This window comes from Ovis aries, chromosome 6 (assembly GCF_016772045.2).
Source record: "Ovis aries strain OAR_USU_Benz2616 breed Rambouillet chromosome 6, ARS-UI_Ramb_v3.0, whole genome shotgun sequence".
In the NCBI taxonomy this organism is placed as follows: Eukaryota; Metazoa; Chordata; class Mammalia; order Artiodactyla; family Bovidae; genus Ovis; species Ovis aries.
The window spans coordinates 112,362,203-112,384,543 of NC_056059.1; positions in this window are offsets into that span (position 1 = coordinate 112,362,203).

Sequence of the window (22,341 nt, forward strand, 5' to 3'; positions counted from 1 at the left end):
AAGGGAAGGATGGAAAAAATTTAGAATGTGACCACAGGTACTTTTAAAAATGCTGACTCAGGGGACTTTAGGTGGTCCACTGGTTAAGACTGTTTCCAATGGTGGGGGAATGGGTTCGATCCCTGATCAGGGAACTGGATCCCAAACGCCACAACTAAGACTCGGTGCAGCCAAATCAATAAATATTTTTTAAAAAGAAGTAGGTGAACTTAATTCATTTAAAAGTAAAATGTTGACTCAGGATGTAGTGACTTAAAGGAAGGGCAAGGAGAAGCCCTCTGCCTGAGTGCAGATCACCCGCCTGCTCACCTCCTCAGACCCCTTGCTCTATGCCTACTTTCATTATCACCTCTTTCTGCATCTTCCCATCTCCTCTGGCTCCCTCTCATCAGCACCAAAGCATCTCCCAGCCTCAGTCATCTTGGAAAACGCTCCCTTGATGCCTTTCGGCTGCCATCTCTCTCTCTCTCTCTCTCTCTCTCTCTCTCTCTCTCTCCATTAGAGTTTGCCTGAAGACCTGGCCACCTTCGCCTCCACCACTTCTGACTTCACCATCAACTGCTTAGCTTTCGAAAGCCATCAGTGTCTTTTGTGGGCTAAACACAATGGATTTCTTTTTAGCCTTTATATCACTTTTCATCCTGCAGCCCTTAACATGATTGAAATGTCTGGACACTTTCTTGAAATTCTTCTCTCCTTTTGCTATTCCTTCTAGTCCCTTTCTGCCCACTCCTTTTCCTTTGTTAAAACATTGAAATAAAAAAAAAGATATTACCTAGGGATTTGTGTTCAGGCCATTTTCTCCACTATTTACAGGATTTAAAATAATATTTGACTTTCTACTATTTATACAAGGGATGCATAAATATATTTGTTTAAAACCATTCATCATTTACAGATAAAGTCAAAGTTCTCCTTAAATACCAGGGAACTTGATTATCCTTTGAAGAGATACATTTCTGATTTTCGTTCCTCAGCCTTTAAAAAAAATTGTTTGGCTGCACTGGATCTTAGTTGCGGCAGGTGGGAACTTTAGTTGTGACATGTGGGAGCTAGTTCCCTGATCAGAGGTTGAATCCAGGCCTCCTGCGTTGGGAGGACTGGATCTTAGTCGCTGGATCACCAGGGAAGTCCCTGGTTCTTAGCCTTTACATACACTGCTATATACCCAAAGAAAATTTCCACTCTGATATGTTTTGATCATCCTTGTAAATATAGATTTATTTCATTATTTTATTTATGTTTTTTAAGATTTCAGATTAAACCAGAATCTTCTTTGATAACCATCTGCAATCCTGAGCCTCTTCCCTCAGCCCAGAGGTCACTATTGTTTTGGTTTGGTAAAATGATTCTGGACTTTTATAAATCCACAAGCATACAGTTTGGTGGAGAAGGAAATGGCAACTCACTCCAGTACTCTTGCCTGGAGAATCCCATGGAGGGAAAAGCCTAGCCTGGTAGACTATAGTCCATGGGGTCACAAAGAGTCGGACACGACTGAGCGACTTCACTTCACTTTAACATCTTAAGTAAACATACTTTTGCAGCTAGTTTTTATAAATTAGCAATACGTCTGGAAAATCTTTCCTTGTTAGCACTGATGGGTCAACCACCTTCTCTTAATATACAAATCACCACAGACACGGTGGCTTAACACAGCACACGTTTACAGTATCAGCCTAGAGTTCTACATGTTGGAAGGCCAAACTGGGCATCCCAGGGCTAACATCAAGGTACTGGCAGGGCTGCCTTTCTTCTGGGGACAGCAGGTGAGACTCTGTTTCCTCACCTTTTCCACCTCCTAGAGGCTGCCCGAGCTCCTTGGCATGTGGCCTCTTCTCCATCTTCACAGCCATCGGAGGAGCATCTTCAAATCTCTCTCTGCCTCTAACCATTCTGCTTCTCATTCACTGTAAGGAACCTTGTGATTCCATTGGGTCCAGGTAAACAATCCAGGAAAATCTCTCATTTTAAAATCCTTAATTGCCTGAAGAATCCCAGGGACGGCAGAGCCTGGTGGGCTGCCGTCTATGGGGTCGCACGGAGTCGGACACGACTGAAGTGACTTAGCAGCAGCAGCAGCAGCAATCCCATCATCTGAAAAGTCCTTTTCCGTGAGAGGTAACGTGTTTCCAGGTTCCAGGGACCAGGACGTGGATGTGTCTGGGGGGTCATTTTGCTGCTACCGCAAGTCCCGTATAATCTGGAGCTGTTTCCTTCTTCTATACGTATAGGCTCTCTAGGTGACCCTCTTCATTTTCGGGAAGTGTTAGTCTTTTTGTCGTGTCCGACTCTTTGTGATACCAAGCACTGTACCTCACCAGGCTCCTCCGTCTGTGGAATTCTCCAAGCAAGAATACTGGAGTGGGTTTTCATTCCCATCTCCAGGGGATCTTCCCCACCCAGGGATCGAACCCAGGTCTCCTGCATTGTAGGAGGACTCTTTACTGTCTGAGCCACCAGGGAATTCTTATGAATGATTTCCATTCACACTTCCATCTCCAACTTGAGCTGCATCTATTGGATGACTGAACGTCTCCCCTTTGATGTCCCACAAGCCCTGGAAGCCGAGCTGCCTTCCACTTTTGGGTCTTTGCACACTTCGCTATCTTGGCTTGAATGACCTTGTATCCTTTCCTCAAGAAACGAACCTTCTTTGTCTTTCAAGACCCAGGCTTGTGTACCTTTCTCCAGGAAACTTTTTCGGGATTACTGTTCACATATTCTAGAACTACGCCTCTTGTGTAGTCATTCTGTATTGTAGGTGCCCATGTTCACACATCAGCTTTCAGGGCTTAAGTGCTTCTCGTAATCCCAGTGTTTGGACTGAGTCTGGTACCCGGTGGTCACTCAACAAATATTTGTTGGATCTGTAAAGTCAATAAATGTTTGTTGAATACATGATGTCAGAAAGCACAGTCTTTTTTAAAATTAATTTTTATTGGAATATAGTGCTTTACAATACTGTGTTAGTTTCTACAGCACAGCAAAGCACGAATCAGCTATATATACACAGATATTCCCTCTTTCTTGAATTTCCTTCCCATTTAGGTCACAACAGAACACTGAATAGGGTTCCCTGAGCTACACACTAGTTTCTCATTAGTTATCTATTTTATGCGTAGTATCAGTAGTGTATATATGTCTATCCCAATCTCCCAGTTCATCCCAGCCCTCCTTTCCCTTCTTGGTTTCCATACATTTGTTCTCTATTTCTGTTTCACAAATAAAATCATCTATACCGTTTTTCTAGATTCCACATATATGTGCTAATATATGATATTTGTTTTTCTCTGAGTTATTTCACTCTGTCTGACAGTCTCTAGATCCGTCCACGTCTCTACAAATGACTCAAGCTTGTTTCTTTCAATGGCTGTGTAGTATTCCTTTGTGTATATGTACCACATTTTCTTTATTCATTCCTCTGTTGGCAGAAAGAGCAGTCTTGACAGCCAGCATTTATTTTGAATCTGCTCTCAAAATGCAGCTGCCTGTAGATTTCCAACCCAGGAATGACTGACATTTCCTTGATGAAACGGTTTACGAAGAAGGGATTATAAGTTTGACATCATGCCAGCTTTCTGGGATGCAGGCTTGACTCTGCAGTTCCTTCTGTCTAATGTAAGCTAAGGAAAGGATAACAGACTTGCAAGACGTGAGCCTAGCAACCACGAGGAGCAGCTCACCTCTCATCCTGCAAGGTAAAGGAGAAAGGGAGGGTACCAGGATCTTAGCAAGCACAGCTGCAAGGAGAGAGGCATCCAATAGGGGCTCAGGGTCTGCACTATTCCTTGCTGGCTCATCTGTCCCTCCCCATCTCTTTGCAAATAGTCCTTTTATTATCCTCTCAGTAACTTATCCAACTTGAATACGCTTTCCACTTCCTGCCAACATGGACAGTGATCACATCTAATCTGTAACCAGGTCCTCAATATTAGTATCAAGCTTGCACCCTAGCACTCTATTAATGTGTAAGGGATGGGTATTAAATACTCTGTGATAGAATATTGCAATAGTTGTTCCCCTTTATAATGTCAAGGGGAATGTTATTATGGAATTATGGAATGTTATTAACTGGACTTGATCTTAGATCCAGCTACAACCCATCATTTTTACTTAACAATTTTTTTCAAAGAAAAATATGTTTTAATCACAGGTCCTAAAATTTTGGACATGTTTATTTGACTTTAAAGGACTAATATTCAATTTATTGATCACCCTCACATATTTGTCTATAATGATCTTTCCTAGGCGACACTTTATTACTTTGGCTCAATGTGCAATATATACAGATATACATATATTCTAATATATGTACAATGTGCAATATATACACATACATATATATTCTAATATATATATATATACCAGAGAAGGCAGGCTGCAGTCCATGAGGTCGCTAAGAGTCAGACATGACTGAACGACTTCACTTTCACTTTTCACTTTCATGCATTGGAGAAGGAAATGGCAACCCACTCCAGTGTTCTTGCCCGGAGAATCCCAGGGACAGAGGAGCCTGGTAGGAGGTCGTCTATGGGGTCGCACAGGGTCGGACACGACTGAAGCGACTTAGCAGCAGCATCAGTTCAGTTCAGTTCAGTTCAGTTCAGTCGCTCAGTCGCTCAGTCATGTCCGACTCTTTGTGACTCCATGAATCGCAGCACACCAGGCCTCCCTGTCCATCACCAACTCCCGGAGTTCACTCAAACTCACATCCATCGAGTCCGTGATGCCATCCAGCCATCTCATCCTCGGTCGTCCCCTTCTCCTCCTGCCCCCAATTCCTCCCAGCATCAAAGTCTTTTCTAATGAGTCAACTCTTCGCATGAGGTGGCCAAAGTATTGGAGTTTCAGCTTTAGCATCATTCCTTCCAAAGAAAGCCCAGGGCTGATCTCCTTCAGAGTGGATTGGTTGGACCTCCTTGCAGTCCAAGGGACTCTCAAGAGTCTTCTCCAACACCACAGTTCAAACGCATCAATTCTTTGGCATATATGTACATATACATATATATATGTTATCTAGAAGGAATTTTCCTGTGGGTTGTGCCAATGCTAAGAGTATAAAAAAGTGGTTTGAAGAAAGACTGTCATACAAGGTGAAAGGTGTCATACAAGCTTGGATTTGGATCCTAGAGTTGCCATTAGTGGCTTGGTGACTTGGGCATAGTCAGTTTCCGTCAGTTGCAAAAATGAAGACAATATTAATTATGTCACTGATTGGTTGAGAAGATGACATAGGCCGATGCATCTGAATCCCCTGGCATAGGATGTGGCCCTTGGCACTTGCTAACAGCCATTACCATCAGCAAGATGTTCTGGTCCCAGGTGTTTGTTTTACTCTGTTTGGCCAACCAAACTGAGGTGAAAGGGAGCGAGTTCGGTGTCTATAAAGGGCTTGACGTGGCCTGGCGTCTGCTGCGAACGTTCTCGCTGTTAGCCTGTGTTTAGAGGCCAGGAGCTCTTGCAGTCGATTCTCAGGCCTGTTCTTTTCTAGACCCTGGTTTGACATCTGTGGCTTTTCCTCTTTCCTTTTTCTATGTGTTTTTGTAACTGAAATTCTTCAGTCAAATCCATCTCATAGAGGACCAGCAAAAGGAAGGAAAAAAAATGTAGTTCAAGGGAGCTTGACATTTGTTCCCTCCACCTTCTTTCCTAATCCCAGGTCCCTTGGGAAGAATCCTCCTGCAATGCAAGAGACACAGGAGACTTGCGTTTGATCGCTGGGTCAGGAAGATCCCCTAAAGGAGGAATTGGCAACCCTCTCCAGTATTTTTGCCAGGAAAATCCCATGGACAGAGGAGCCTGGTGGGATATGGTCCATGGGATTGCAAAGAGTCAGACCCGACTGAAGCGGCTGAACACACGTATTATTATTATGCTCCCAAGATAGGCACTTCAATGAAACAAACATCTGATTTAGAGATGCCTCCAGCAAGCTCTTACTTTAGAGTTTGTGGGTCTGCAGACCTAATCCAGCAAAGCTCCTGATACAGCAAACATTTCCTGAAGTCCCATTTCCTTCCCAAGTATTTCGGAGCTTGCAAACTCAGATATAATGAATGGAGCCATTAGAGTGAACAATCACTCAACAGCATAAGTTATTTTAATGGGCCCATCACTTGAAACTAAACTTCCACCATCTGTTCTACCCTTTAACTGCAAATGCAAAAAGAACACCATTCCCAATGGCATCATAAAAAGTTAGATATAAGTGATTTAAATGCATGTTTTGGTTCTGTACTCAGAGCGATATAGATCTGAAGGAAGGCTTATATTGGATGTATCTTTTTTATGGCAAAATCAAAATTCAGAGGAGGAGAGTTTCTTTGTTCACAAAAAAGTGGCTTTTTCGTTAGTATGGAATATGCTCTGCCATGCCATTTATTTATTCCTTCTTTCATCTCTTCTTTCCTTCCTTTTTCCCCACAAGTATATGGAATGCCACCGTGTGCCTGGCAATGTACTAGACACCAGGGATGCAGAAGTTACCTGTGATAATCAGCAAGGCTCCTGGCACCTCCAAAGGAAAATAAAGCAGACTGTTTGATATAAATAAACATAAAAGTCATGTAAAAACTCAAACATCAATTTCGTGTTCTGCTTCAGAATGTTAACTTGATGGAGTGGGAAGAAGTTTGCAATGAGTCAGATCTCGGTTTTAAATTCCCAACTCCTCCACAATGTGACCTCTCTGAGTCTGTTTCCTTATCTGACATTTATATCATATCTGATTCTGTTTCATCACCTGGAAAATGGGAACAACATCTTCCTCACGGGGTGTGCTGTGATCGAACAAGTTACGTATGCAGAACTGCTCATGTAGGGTGTGGAACATTGTGGGAAATCTGAGTTCATTCTCCTGATTTCCAATGTGTTTTATTTTTTTATAGATTTTTTGGAAAATTACTTTCATACATAAAATTATAGATTCATGAAATACTAGAATAGGAAAGAGTCTGAGATGTATTCAGTTTCGTTACATCCAATGTTCCATATTTTATAGTCAATCTAATTTAAACCCAGAGCACACTAATAGCTAGCTCAGTTTTCAGTGGTCTCTAGAACATTCTAACTGTGATTCTGATTTTATTATTCCATCAGTTAAAAAAAGTAAGTATGCACTCCCTATATATGTATGTATTTAAGGTATAGTGAACTTTTTGTATATTTGATATTCATGCGCTACATTAACAATTGTACAAACTATGAAAAAATATATAATAGAAATAAAGAATGAAGTAATGATGAAGTAAATAATATTTATTGTTGCATTAATTTTGATGGCTTTTGCTACGCCAAAGGCATGCATCATAATGGCAGAAAGTGAAGAGAAACTAAACAGCCTCTTGATGAAGGTGAAAGAAGAAAGTGAAAAAGCTGGCTTAAAACTCAACATTCAAAAGCTAAGATAAGGGCATCTTTTCCCATCACTTCATGGCAAATAGATGGGGGCAAAATGAAAACAGTGAGACACTTTACTTTCTTGAGCTCCAAAATCACTATGGATGGTGACTGTAGCCATGAAATTGAAAGATATTTGCTCATTGGAAGAAAAGCTATGACGCTTCGTGTATTAAAAAACAGAGACATCATTTTGCCAGCAAAGGTCTACAAAAGCTACTGTTTTTCCAGTAGTCATGTTTGGATGTGAGGGTTGGACCATAAAGAAGGCTGAGCACCAAAGAATTGATGCTTTTGAGCTGTGGTGTTGGAGAAGACTCTTAAGAGTCCCTTGGACTGTAAGGAGATCCAACCAGTCCATCCTAAGGGAAATCAGTCCTGAATTTTCATTGGAAGGACCGATGCTGAAGCTGAAACTCCAGTAATTTGCCCACCTGATGCGAAGAGCCTACTCATTGGAAAAGACACTGATGTTGGGAAAAATTGAAGACAGGAGAAGAAGGGGACGACAGAGGATGAGATGGTGGGATGGCATTACCGACTCAATGGACATGAATTTGAGCAAACTCTGGGAGATAGTGAAGAACAGGGGAGCTTGGCGTGCTGCAGTCCATGGGATTATAGAGTCAAACAGAGCTTAGCAACTGAACAACAACAACAAAGACATACATACTAGTCTCTATGTACATATTATATGCTTAGGTGAAATCCATTATTACTATGACGTTTTAATTCCACAGTTCAACACTCTTTAAAGTGTTTGAAGGTTTTTGACAGACTTCACTACTTCTAGCTTGTAATGGGGTTGAGTATCAGGATGAAAAGAACCAACTCGGCCATTTCCTTGTTTTCCTCTTGTACTCAGTGTCTGCAGATATATGTTTAGTCATTTCTCCATTTTGTGTTGATTAGTTTGGTTGAAGATGGACAATAAAATGTCCAAATGCACTTATCCGGACACATGCCAATATGCTGACAGTGAATGGGTGTACAAGGAAGAAGCTTCTGTCCCTTGTCTTTGAGAGTCCTCTGCAGACATTGTGGGACTCTGGGAAACAGCTGAAGGAGGGTGAGAGTGTCTATCTGTCTATCAAATACCTGCAAAGATTTTCTTAGCTTTTCAAAAGATAACCAATTAAATAATTTCCTAATATTTTTTCCCCTCTATCCTAAATGACGATCTTGATCATTTCACTTTGGAGGCCATTGAATTCATGGGAAAGGAAGGATTAGAGGCTGAGTCTACTGATTTCTCAGTGAATTTTTGTGCAAAATATAAAGGATTTTTATAACAAAATTTTTATTCTACTGTAGTTTAACATGTTCATAAAGGTATACATGCCCCAAGGGTGCACTTTCTCGAATTTCCTCACAATGAACCCACATGGCCACTGTGTAGGTCAAGAACCAGAACCTCCCCAACATCCTAGCATGCCCTTGGGCTTCCTCTTGGCCCCCAGTAATTCCTATTTTGACCTTTAACTCCACAAATTAGATTTGTTTTAAAATTTATATAAAGAGAATGATGCAATATGATCTATGTTAAGCTTGCATTTCTTTTGCTTAAGAGATTTCTCTGTGTTGGTTGGCGTAGTGGCAGTTCATTCACCTTCTTTGCTACGGAATTTTCGGTGCGTCTATGGACTACCATCTACATATCATTCTGCCCTGATGGAGAGCTGAGTTCTTTCCAGTGTCTGTCTGTAATGAATGGCGCCCCCATGGGCTCTCTTCTATACTTGGTGTGTATGTGCCTGCATTCCTGTTGGGTATGAGTTTAGGAGATACAAGTAGCAGTGTGATTGCTGAGTCATAGAGTAGACAGATATTGACCTTTAGTATTTGTATGAGCTTTCATATATATATGAAACAGCTATTATTTCAACAATATTATGTAAGTAGCCACATAAATGGCACTCCACTCCAGCACTCTTGCCTGGAAAATCCCATGGACGGAGGAGCCTAGTGGGCTGCAGTTCATGGGGTCGCTAAGAGTTGGACACGACTGAGCGACTTCACTGTCACTTTTCACTTTCCTGCATTGGAGAAGGAAATGGCAACCCACTCCAGTGTTCTTGCCTGGAGAATCCCAGGGATGGGGGAGCCTGGTGGGCTGTTGTCTATGGGGTTGGACACGACCTAAGCGACTTAGCAGCAGCAGCAGCAGCCACAAGAAAATGAGCAACATGCAACAATAAGAAGTTACCGCTCACACAAGCTGTGGGTTGCCTGAGGTGCCACTGATCTAAATGGGACTCAGCTGGACTTGGCTTCAAGCTGAGCACTGAGTTCAGAGCTATTCCACGTGTCTCCCATCTTCCTTGGATCAGAGACTCCTCAAGGCACACTCTCCTTAAATCTCAACCACGTTCCCTCTCAAGTCTAGAATCAAGATGTTATGTCTAACTACAAAAGCTTATTTCGAGACTCTGCTCATATGGTGTCCCTCAGTATCCCAGTGATTAATACAGGTCACATGGTCAAACCCAAAGGATAGGGGAAATTCTCTCCCACATCATGAGATCTTTGTTAGTGTGTGGATATATAATCCTATCACACAGAAATGAAGAATTTGAACCCATAATTCAGTTGACTGTATAATCTGAAGAGTACCGATCCAATGTACACTGAGAGCAATGAATTTTCAAATTTCCCATTATTTTACATCCTCAACATTTTTGATATATTTTCACTCTTTTTAATGACAGCCACTCAGTGCCATGGTTATAATTTATATTTCCCTAGTGATTAACGAGGCTGAGTACCTTTTCATCTGTTTGTTGGCCTTTTCTGAAGTGCTTGCTCAAGTCATTTATCCATTAAGAAGATTGGGTGGTGAGTCTTTTTGTTATTGATTCGTAAAGTATATTCTGAAATGAGTCTTTTGTTGGTTATCTTTTTTGTACTCCGTGTCTTGTCTTTTCACCCTCTGAATTGTGTCTTTGGATGAAGATTTAAAATTTGAATCCAGTCCAATTTATCCATCTTTCCCTTTACGATTAATGCCTTGCATGTCCCATTTGAGAAACCTTTGCCGACCCTCAGGTCATGAAGATATTCTCCTGTGTTTTTCTTTTAAAAGCTTTATTGTTCTTTTCATATTTAGATCTGCACTCTATCTGGATCTGGAATTGATTTTTATGTATTTTGTGATGTAAGGGTCCAGAGGCATATGGATGTCTAATCAATCCATACCGTTTATTGAAAGACCATCTTTTTCCTCTGCCCTACCAATTTCATATTAAGTGTCCATTATGTGTTTAGCATTTCTGGACTCTCTGTTCCATTCCATTGGCCTAATTTGTCTGTCTAATGCCAATACTATGCTCTTTTAATCATTATCGCTTCTCAATTTATCTTCATATCTGACACCATAAATCCTCTAGGTTTCTTCTTCTTCAAAATTGTCTTGACTTTTCTTGACCTTAGGTTTCCATTAAGAATGTTCAAACAAGCTTGTCAATTTTTATAGCAATCCTCTTGGTATATTGATTACAATTACAATGATTAACTTGTAGAGAACCAGTCATTACATTTTCCAATATATGAACATGATATATTCCTCTATTTTTTTAAGGTCTTTAAAGTGTTTCCCTCAACACATCTTTTGCAGTATGGATTAGCTGAAAATATCTTAAAGTATCAAGCTCTGGCTTATTTTACCAGTTCTTCAAATCATCTCTTTCTTCTATTATTTTTTATAGTATAGAAGCAAGAAGAAGCCAGACCTTACTGCAACACTTTGCTTGAAATCTCCTTTAGATAAATATCCAAGTCCTTTGCATCATATTGTTTATATGTAACTGCAGGACACAATTCAGACACCCTTTCTGCCATGATTTAAAAAGGATTCCCTTTCTTCTGAACTCCACTCACTGATTCCTCATTTCCCTCTGTCCCTCATTGGCAGTGCTTTGACATCATATTTCTACCAAGAGTCTGCGAAGATTTAGTCATTCTCTTTGCCAATGAAAGTCCTATAGTCAAAGCTATGGTTCTTCTGGTGCAAGGATAGCATGTAAATTTGTGAAGCATCCCATATTTTGGGGACTTTCCTGGTGGCTCAGATGGTAAAGAATCTGCCTTCAATGGAGAAGCCCCATGTTTGATCCCTGGATTGAGAAGATCCCTTGGAGAAGGGAAGTGCTATCTACTCCAGAATTCTTGCCTGGAGAATCCCATGGACTGAGGCAACTGGAGAGCTACAGTCCATGGGGTCACAAAGAGTTAGACACAACTGAGCAGCTAACATGTTCAGTTTTTCACATGGTTCTTCTAGCAGTCCTATATCGCTGTGAGTGTTTTATCATAAAGAAGGCTGAGCACTGAAAAACTGGTACTTTCAGATTGCTGGAGGAGATTCTTGAGAGTCCCTTGGACTGTAAGGAGATCCAACCAGTCCATCCTAAAGGAAATCAGTCCTGAATATTCATTGGAAGGACTGATGCTGAAACTGAAGCTCCAATACTTTGGCCACCTGATGCAAAGGGCCTATACATTGAAAAAGACCCTGATACTGGAAACACTGAGGGCAGGAGGAGAAAGGGGTGACAGAAGATGAGATGGTGGGATGGTATCACTGACTCAATGGACATGAGTTTGAGCCAGCTCCGGGAGACAGTGAAGGACAGGGAAGCCAGGCATGCTGCAGTCCATGGGGTCACAAAGAGTTGGGCACGACTTAGCGACTGAACAACAATAAGGCATTTTCAGATATGATATATGCCTTCTCTATAGTGACCCTTGTTTCCTTCTGAGTCCTCATGAAGAGTCATCAACATCACTATTTCTACTATTTTCTTTTTTTTTTTTTTTCTGACTTTTTGCTGTGTCCCCACCTGGTGGAAAGAGGGTGAGAGAGTTCTCTGGGGTTTCTTTTTTCATTTATTCCTACATATACACAATAGAATATTACTCAGCCATTAAAAAGAATACATTTGAATCAGTTCTAATGAGGTGGATGAAACTGGAGCCAATTATACAGAGTGAAGTAAGCCAGAAAGAAAAACACCAATACAGTATACTAATGCATATATATGGAATTTAGAAAGATGGTAACGATAACCCTGTATGTGAGACAGCAAAAGAGACAGAGATGTATAGAACAGTCTTTTGGACTCTGTGGGAGAAGGAGAGGGTGGGATGATTTGGGAGAATGGCATTGAAACATGTATAATATCATATAAGAAACGAATCGGCAGTCTAGGTTCAATGCAGGAACACAGGATGCTTGGGACTGGTGCACTGGGATGACCCAGAGGGATGATATGGGGAGGGAGGTGGGAGGGGGGTTCAGGATTGGGAACACGTGTACACCCATGGCGGATTCATGTTGATGTATGGCAAAACAAATACGATATTGTAAAGTAAAAACAATAAAAATAATAATAATAAAATAAAACAAATTAAAAAATAAAAATATTTCTACTATTTTCAAGGTAACTAAGCGCAGGCGCATGCAGCAAGCGGACACACTAAGCACAGGCGGCTGCGGTGAGCCGGCACACTAAGCGTGGCCGAGAGGAGCTACCGCACATCTGAGGTCAGGGGCAGTGGCTTAGAGTGCCAGGCTGCGACGGTGCAGTAATGGCCAAGAGGAGCTACCCTGCTTCCGAGGTCAGTGGCGGCAGGGAAGAGCTACCCCGCATCTGAGGTCAGGGGCGGCGGCCGGGAGGAGACAACCCAGGTCTGAGGTCAGGGTGGCGGCTAGGAGGAGCTACCCTGTGTCTGAGGCCAGTAGCTGCCGAGAGGAGACACCTGGAGCCCGAGGCCAGGGGCGGCAACTGGGAGGAGCCACCCACGCCCGAGGTCAGGGCTGGCGGCTGGGAGGAGCAACCCAAAGAGCGGTGGCTGAGCAGGCACAAGAGAGTCTAGAGGAGCTATCCCACATTGAAGGTCAGGAACGGCGGCGGTAAGGAGATACTCCTTGTCCAAGGTAAGGAGCAGCGGCTGTGCTTTGCTGGAGCAGCCATGAAGAGATACCCCATGCCCAAGGTAAGAGAAACCCAAGTAAGATGGTAGGTGTTGCAAGAGGGCATCAGAGGGCAGACACACTGAAACCATACTCACAGAAAACTAGTCAATCTAACCACACTAGGGCTACAGCCTTGTCTAACTCAATGAAACCAAGCCATGCCTGCCAGGCAACCCAAGATGGGCGGGTCATGGTGGAGAGGCCTGACAGAGCGTGGTCCACTGGAGAAGGGAATGGCAAGCCACTTCAGTATTGTTGCCTTGAGAACCCCATGAACAGTATGAAAAGGCAAAATGATAGGATACTGGAAGAGGAACTCCCCAGGTCATTAGGTGCCCAATATGCTACTGGAGATCAGTGGAGAAATAAATCCAGAAAAAATGAAGGGATGGAGCCAAAGCAAAAACAATACCCAGCTGTGGATGTGACTGGTGATAGAAGCAAGGTCCAATGCTGTAAATAGAAATATTGCATAGGAACCTGGAATGTCAGGTCCATGAATCAAGGCAAATTGGAAGTGGTCAAACAAGAGATGGCAAGAGTGAAGTCGACATTCCAGGAATCAGCGAACTAAAATGGACTGGAATGGGTGAATTTAACTCAGATGACCATTATATCTACTACTGTGGGCAAGAATCCCTCAGGAGAAATGGAGTAGCCATCGTGGTCAACAAAAGAGTCCGAAATGCAGTACTTGGATGCAATCTCAAAAACGACAGAATGATCTCTGTTCATTTCCAAGACAAACCATTCAATATCATGGTTCCAAGTCTATGCCCCAACCAGTAACGCTGAAGAACCTGAAGTTGAACAGTTTTATGAAGACCTACAAGACCTTTTAGAACTAACACCCCCAAAAGATGTCCTTTTCATTACAGGGGACTGGAATGCAAAAGTAGGAAGTCAAGAAATACCTGGAGTACCAGGCAAATTTGGCCTTGGAGTACAGAATGAAGCAGGGCAAAGGCTAATAGAATTTTGCCAAGAAAATGCACTGATCATAACAAACACCCTCTTCCAACAACACAAGAGAAGACTCTACACATGGACATCACCAGACAGTCAACACCGAAATCGGAATGATTATATTCTTTGCAGCCAAAGATGGAGAAGCTCTATACTGGCAACAAAAACAAGACCAAGAGCTGACTGTGGCTCAGATCATGAACTCATTGCCAAATTCAGACTTAAATTGAAGAAAGTAAGGAAAACCGCTAGACCATTCAGGTATGACCTAAATCAAATCCCTTATGATTATACAGTGGAAGTGAGAAATAGATTTAAGGGTCTAGATTTGATAGACAGAGTGCCTGATGAACTATGGAATAAGGTTCGTGACATTGTACAGGAGACAGGGATGAAGACCATCCCCATGGAAAAGAAATGCAAAAAAGCAAAATGGCTGTCTGGGGAGGCCTTACAAATAGCTGTGAAAAGAAGAGAGGCGAAGAGCAAAGGAGAAAAGGAAAGATATAAGCATCTGAAAGCAGAGTTCCAAAGAATAGCAAGAAGAGATAAGAAAGCCTTCTTCAGCGATCCATGCAAAGAAATAGAGGAAAGGAACAGAGATCTCTTCAAGAAAACTAGAGATACCAAGGGAACATTTCATGCAAAGATGGGCTCGATAAAGGACAGAAATGGTCTGGAGCTAATAGAAGCAGAAGATATTAAGAAGAGGTGGCAAGAATACACGGAAGAACTGTACAAAAAAGATCTTCTCAACCCAGATAATCATGATGATGTGATCACTCATCTAGAGCCAGACATCTTGGAAAGTGAAGTCAAGTGGGCCTTAGAAAGCATCACGACAAACAAAGCTAGTGGAGGTGATGGCATTCCAGTTGAGCTGTTTCAAATCCTGAAAGATGATGCTGTGAAAGTGCTGCACTCAATATGCCAGAAAATTTGGAAAACTCAGCAGTGGCCACAGGACTGGAAAAGGTCGGTCTTCATTCCAATCCCAAAGAAAGGCAATGCCAAGGAATGCTCAAACTACTGCACAATTGTACTCATCTCACATGCTAGTAAAGTAATGCTCAAAATTCTGCAAGCCAGGCTTCAGTGATACGTGAACTGTGAACTTCCAGATGTTCAAGCTGGTTTTAGAAAAGGCAGAGGAATCAGAAATCAAATTGCCAACATCCGCTGGATCATGGAAAAAACAAGAGAGTTCCAGAAAAACATCTATTTCTGCCTTATTGACTATGCCAAAGCCTTTGACTGTGTGGATCACAATAAACTGTGGAAAATTCTGAAAGACATGGGAATACCAGACCACCTAACCTGCCTCTTGAGAAATCTGTATGCTGGTCAGGAAGCAACAGTTAGAACTGGACATGGAACAATAAATAGACTGGTTCCAAATAGGAAAAGGAGTACGTCAAGGCTGTATATTGTCACCCTGCTTATTTAACTTCTATGCAGAGTACATCATAAGAAACTCTGTGCTGGAAGAAACGCAAGCTGGAATCAAGATTGCTGGGAGAAATATCAAGAACCTCAGATATGCAGATGACACCACCCTTATGGCAGAAAGTGAAGAGGAGCTAAAAAGCCTCTTGATGAAAGTGAAAGAGGAGAGTGAAAAAGTTGGCTTAAAGCTCAACATTCAGAAAACAAAGATCATGGTATCTGGTCCCATCACTTCATAGGAAATAGATGGGGAAACAGTAGAAACAGTGTCAGACTTTATTTTTTGGGACCCCAAAATCACTGCAGATGGTGACTGCGGCCATGAAATTAAAAGACGCTTATTCCTTGGAAGAAAAGTTATGACCAACCTAGATAGTATATTCAAAAGCAGAGACATTACTTTGCTACTAAGGTCCATCTAGTCAAGGCTATGGTTTTCCTGTGGTCATGTATGGATGTGAGAGTTGGACTGTGAAGAAGGCTGAGTGCTGAAGAATTGATGCTTTTGAACTGTGGTGTTGGAGAAGACTCTTGAGAGTCTCGTGGACTGCAAGGAGATCCAACCAGTCCATTCTAAAGGAGATCAGCCCCGGGATTTCCCTGGAAGGAATGATGCTAAAGCTGAAGGTCCAGTACTTTGGCCACCTCATGCAAAGAGTTGACTCATTGGAAAAGACTCTGATGCTGGGAGGGATTGAGGGCAGGAGGAGAAGGGGACGACAGAGGACGAGATGGCTGGATGGCTTCACGGACTCGATGGACATGAGTCTGAGTGAACTCCGGGATACGGTGATGGACAGAGAGGCCTGGCGTGCTGCGATTCATGGGGTTGCAAAGAGTCGGACACGACTGAGCGACCGAACTGAGCTGAACTTATGGGACCAGATGATCTTAGTTTTTTGAATGTTGAGCTTTAAGCCAACTTTTTCACTCTCCTCTTTCACTTTCATCAAAAGGCTCTTTACTTCTTCTTTGCTTTCTTCCATATGGGTGGTGTCATCTGCAAATCTAAGGTTATTGATATTTCTCCCAGCAATCTTGATTCCAGCTTGTGCTTCCTCCAGCCCAGCATTTCTCATGATGTACTCTGCATAGAAGTTAAATAAGCAGGGTGACAATATACAGCCTTGATATACTCCTTTTCCTATTTGGAACCAGTCTATTGTTCCATGTCCAGTTCTAACTATTGCTTCCTGACCTGCATACAGATTTCTCAAGAGGCAGGTTAGGTGGTCTGGTATTCCCATGTCTTTCAGAATTTTCCACAGTTTGTTGTGATCTGTACCGTCAAAGGCTTTGGCATAGTCAATAAAGCAGAAATAGATGTTTTTCTGGAACCCTCTTGTTTTTTCCATGATCCAGCGGATGTTGGCAATTTGATCTCTGTTTCTTCTGCCTTTTCTAAAACCAGCTTGAACATCAGGATGTTAACGGTTCACATATTGCTGAAGCCTGGCTTGCAGAATTTTGAGCATTACTTTACCAGCGTGTGAGATGAGTGCTATTGTGTGGTAGTTTGAGGATTCTTTGGTACTGCTTTTCTTAGGGATTGGAATGAAAACTGACGTTTTCCAAGGTGGGGTTAGGAGAACATATGTATTGGTGAACCAGAACCCTTCCATGTGCCGCTGTGCCAGCCTCCAAATGCTATGAGGACAGGAGGTTCTTTGTCTGGGATCTGGCCCTGTGTTTCTCTTCATCTGGCTGTTGGTTCATATCTTTTAATACCCTTTGTAATAAACTTGTAGTTTTGTGAGTAAACCAGTTTCCTGAGTTCTGTGAGCCATTGTGGCAAATTAATGGAACCCAAAGATGGAGTCATGGGAACCTCTGATTTATAGACAGTTGTTCAGAAGCACAATAACAACCTGGGATTGTTATTTATATCTGCAGTGGGGAGGAGGAGAGTCTTGTGGGACTTAGGCCTTAACTTGTGGATCTGATGCTGTCTCCTGGCAGACAGTCAGAACTGAGTTAAATTGCAGGATACGCAGCTGGTGGGTGTGGGGAGAAATACCTCCTGCACAGTGTAACTGGTGACCCGGATATTACTTCCTTGCAGTGAGTGTCTGCTCACAGCACTTAGAGCACCCTGCAGGCAAGCCTCTCTGGACTTCCCCTCCATCCTACTAATCCTGAATTTGCAGCCAGCATACAGTGTCGGACTTGCCCGCGGGCTGCCACTCTTCCGCATGCCCCGCCCTCCTCCCCGAGTCCACGTCTGTGCTTTTAGCCTGTTCACCTGTCTCCTGTCCCCTGCCCTTCTTCTTTCTAGAACCTACTTCAAAGGAGTTCATTGCCCAGCAGTTTGGCTACGAATTTAATATTAGAGGCACTGCAAATAATGTTACCATACCGCCTCTGCATTCTTGTCTCTTTTTGACCTTTGTACGCAAATTATAGTCAACAACTCACCCTTGACAGGGTGCATGATTCCAATTGTTTTAAAATGTAATTATCATTCTAATGAAGCAAGACCCCCAACCTGGGAGGTGAATGACTAAATCTTGGTGATTTTACCTGCCTACAGAGAGATAAGATGATATAATATGAGAATAAGTAAAGAGCTATTATGTTGGTTAATTGCGATTTTAAAACAACTCATTGTTTGGGGAAAATAATTCATAAATAGATGGGAATACAGAGATATTATGGCACTCTCCATAAATAGATCTCTTTGATGACATTCATTTGTAAATACAGCTTTAGAAAGAAATAAGTTTCTGATTTTGAATATGCTTGGAATTTCATGCCTGTTCCCAGATTAATAATGATATAAAAATTCCCTTCATGATTACCATATCACTGTGACCCTGGACTTTCTGACAATTTGGGGAAGTTTAGGGCCAAACTGGAGGGCTTCCCTGGTGGCTCAGTGATAAAGAATCCTCCTGCCAATACAGCATACACAGGTTCGATCCCTGGGTCAGGAAGATCCTCTGGAGAAGGGAATGGCCGTCCAGTCCAGTATTCTTGCCTGGGAAATCCCATGGACAGAGGGGCCTGGCAGACTATAGTCCACGGGGTTGTAAAGAGTTGGACAAGACTGAGTGACTGAGCTCACACACAGGGCCAAACTGAAATAGTGAAAGCATTAACCCAGTTTTTTTTTTTTGAAAAAAAAAAAAAAAAAAGAACTGGAATAAAATCATTAAGTACCCTTTGCCTTCTAATGAACCGGCATGCAACTGTATCCAATTTCCTCACTGCTTTTCCTTTGATCTCTTTAAGTTTTTCCTTGGTCAAACCTCTCCTGTTTGAATTTGCACTAATTTGTAACTCTGCGTCTTCCATCTGGGGATACAGATCTGTGCAGGCCCTCTTCCACGCTGGGCTAAATTTGCCCAGCACCTGGTTGAACATATTGGTTTCGGCATATTTACCCAAATCGTTAGTAAAACATCAGAAACAGTCGGCTTCTGCAAATCAAATCATAAGCAGCGTCCCTGTCACTTACGCTAATACAAGTTAGACTTGAAGTTCACAAGCGGGCATCCCCTGCTCCCACTCACATCCAGGCAGCCCCTGGAAGCCTGAATCGGGCACTCAAAACATCCGTAGAGCTGGCAGAAATTAGGAAGATACTTCAGCTGGTTTCAGTCTTACGTTTCATACATATTCTGTGGATAATTTTCCAACCCTTCCTTTTCATCTCGTCTTAACTTCCCCAAGTCCTTTGACTAGCTCTGTGTGGAGAGTTATTGCCAATCTCATTTCCTGTGGTCTTTTCAAATCCAATCTTTTTAGCTCCCTCTGTTTGGTGGAGGGATTAGAGCTTCTTAGCCTGAAAGCCAGTTTTGGAATGCAGGTTGAGGGTCAATGGTGAAGAGTGTTTCCCCTTTCCATTTTTGTCTGATGTAGCCTTTTTGATTTACATGTCTGGAAACCCACAAAAGCCTTCTTATTGTTATTGTAGCTGGAAAATGGCCCAGATCCAGCCCAATCCTTTGCATACACACACACAAAAATCCTTCTTTCTGTTCCTGCCTTTTGCTGTAGAATTCATTATTATAATGCCGTGTTTACTTACATTTCTATCTGGTGATAATGAGCTTTTCAGGCCTTAAGTTTTAGGGTCCCTAGCCACAGTGGGAAGGCCAAGAAAAACAGAGGAAAAAAATAGGAGGGGTGAGATATCTCACCCTGATTCTAGCTTTTCTGTCCAGGTTCTGAACACTTATCATTAACTCTTTGGGTCTTCCCCATCTTTAAAAAAAACCAAGATATAAGAATGAACCAGCCTGTTCAATTTCATGTGAGCTCATCCCAAATCTCATTCTTGATTTTTAAATTTTCAATGAAATCTTTTTGTTTTGTAAGAACAACTACAGGACAGGTGTAAGAACTTTGCTGTCAACATTCTCCTCACCTTAGCTGCACCCACTGTTGACATTTTTGCCATGTTTTTAACTTCTCTTTCTCTCAACACACAGAAAGATACACGCGTCCTTATTCCTCTTTGCTTTACTCTTACTATTATTATTATTATTGTTTTGCTGAATCATTTGTGGAAATTTGGCACCCTATCCCCAAATACTTCAGCATGAGTCTCCTAGAGAGACTACCATTCTCTTATATACTCACAATGTGATGGCCAAACTCAGGAAATTTAAATTGAATGGAAACTATTACCTCGTATATAGTCCAGATTCAGAATCCACCAACTGTTCCAGTGCTGCCTTAGGTACTATTTTCCTCTCTAATCCAGGGTTCAGCCCAGGATCATGCATGCATCTAGTTCTCATTTTTATTTGGTCTTCTTTCTTGTCTTCCCCTCTATTTTGTTTTAAACAACATTGAAATGTTTGAAGAGCACAATCTGTTATTTTGCAGAATGTTTCTCAGTTTGTCTGACTGTTTCCTTGCAATTTGACTGGGTTTATGCAGTTCCAGTGGGTTTCCCCGGCGGTTCATCAGTAAAGAGTCCATCTGCCAATGCAGAGGACGCAGGAGGCATGGGTTCAGATCCCATGCCTGGGAAGATCCCTTGAAGAAGGAAATGGCAACCCACTCTAGGGTACTTGCCCGGGGAATCCCAGGGACAGAGGAGGCTGGCAGGCTACAGTCCACGGGGTCATAGAGAGTTGGACGTGACTTAGCGACTAAACAACCACAGTTCAGTCCCAGATCTTTGACCAATCCTTTGCATTTGCAGCTATGGCCTCAAATCTCTGACAACCTATCGTCCTTAGGCTTGAGATGATAATTGTTATTTTAGTTAGGATAAGTGATTTTGTAACCCTAAGAAGATATAAAATGCATAAATATGACTATATATACAGTGAAGAAATAAGTTTGGTATTTAAACCTTCATGCAAATTGTGATTGTACAAGTGTGCTAGGAAGTTTTGTACTGATTGCTCTGATAGAATGCACTTTGTAAGGTGTTTGAGACTTTTATGAGAATCTGACTTTCTACAGAATTTAGACTTGAGATTTCAATTTAAAATATTTGGAGGTTTTAATCTAATCACATTTACTTAAAAGCTTAAGAGTATCTAAGTTGCTAATTTATTCATTACTTTTGGAGACATTGAAATGCTTAACTGTATCTGATCTACCCAGTTTGTAAATTCATGTGTATTAAAGGGAGAGCTTTGGAGAGCTGGATTTTTGTTGATAGCTTCATGAGCCTGTCTTGTTGGCTGTTTAAAGTGCTGGAAAAAATAAAATATGTTCAATATCTGACCATAGTTTGACATGTTTAAGGTAATGTAATTAATGAAGTTTTAGATAGTATGAGAGATTTTAATTTGTTAAGTTTTTTAATTTTTGTGACTTTCACTTGATATATTTGAGAAAATCTGATGAACTTTACAAATAATGTTCACATGCTTAGAAAAAATTGATCTGTGAAAGCAGTATAGATCAAAGACTAGAACAAATGAGAGTGCTTTAAATTTTCACATCTAATAACTAAACTTATAAGCAAATATATTGGACTTTAAAACTGAATTTGAAGTCTAGAGGAAAGATGGATTTGAAATTAAAAGAATGAAAAAAATGACTATTAATAAAAACCCAAGGTATACCAAATACTTTTTTATCTCATACCGATCCTCCTTTGGACATTAAAAAACAATTAAATAATTAAACAAAAATCAATTAAAACAATGAAAAAACCAATCACTTAATAGGCCAGAAAGTCAAAGCACAAAATGCTAAGTATACAGCGGAAAAGGCAGACACAGAAGGTTGGAGAAGGCAGATCCTCTGATCCTAGGATGGCGTGGGGCTAGGGATGCTCCAGGGATGCTGATGCTAGAACCGAGTCTTCCATGGTGAACAAGATTGCTCAGCAGGGAGAAATGGGACGGCCTTTACCCCATGAGCAGAGTGCAGAGGATGGTTCACTCTGAGTTGCTGGGATGCAACTGAGGCTGTGCAAGATCTAGCCAGATCTTACATGACTGAGACTCTAACAAAATTGTTTCAAATTATTCATTTAATACTCATTTATTTATTGAGTGCCTACAGTGGGCCAGTGTCTCTGTTTCTCTTTGAGGTTAAAAAAGATGGAAAATCAGGGCCCTCTCTGTGTCATGGCGCTTATT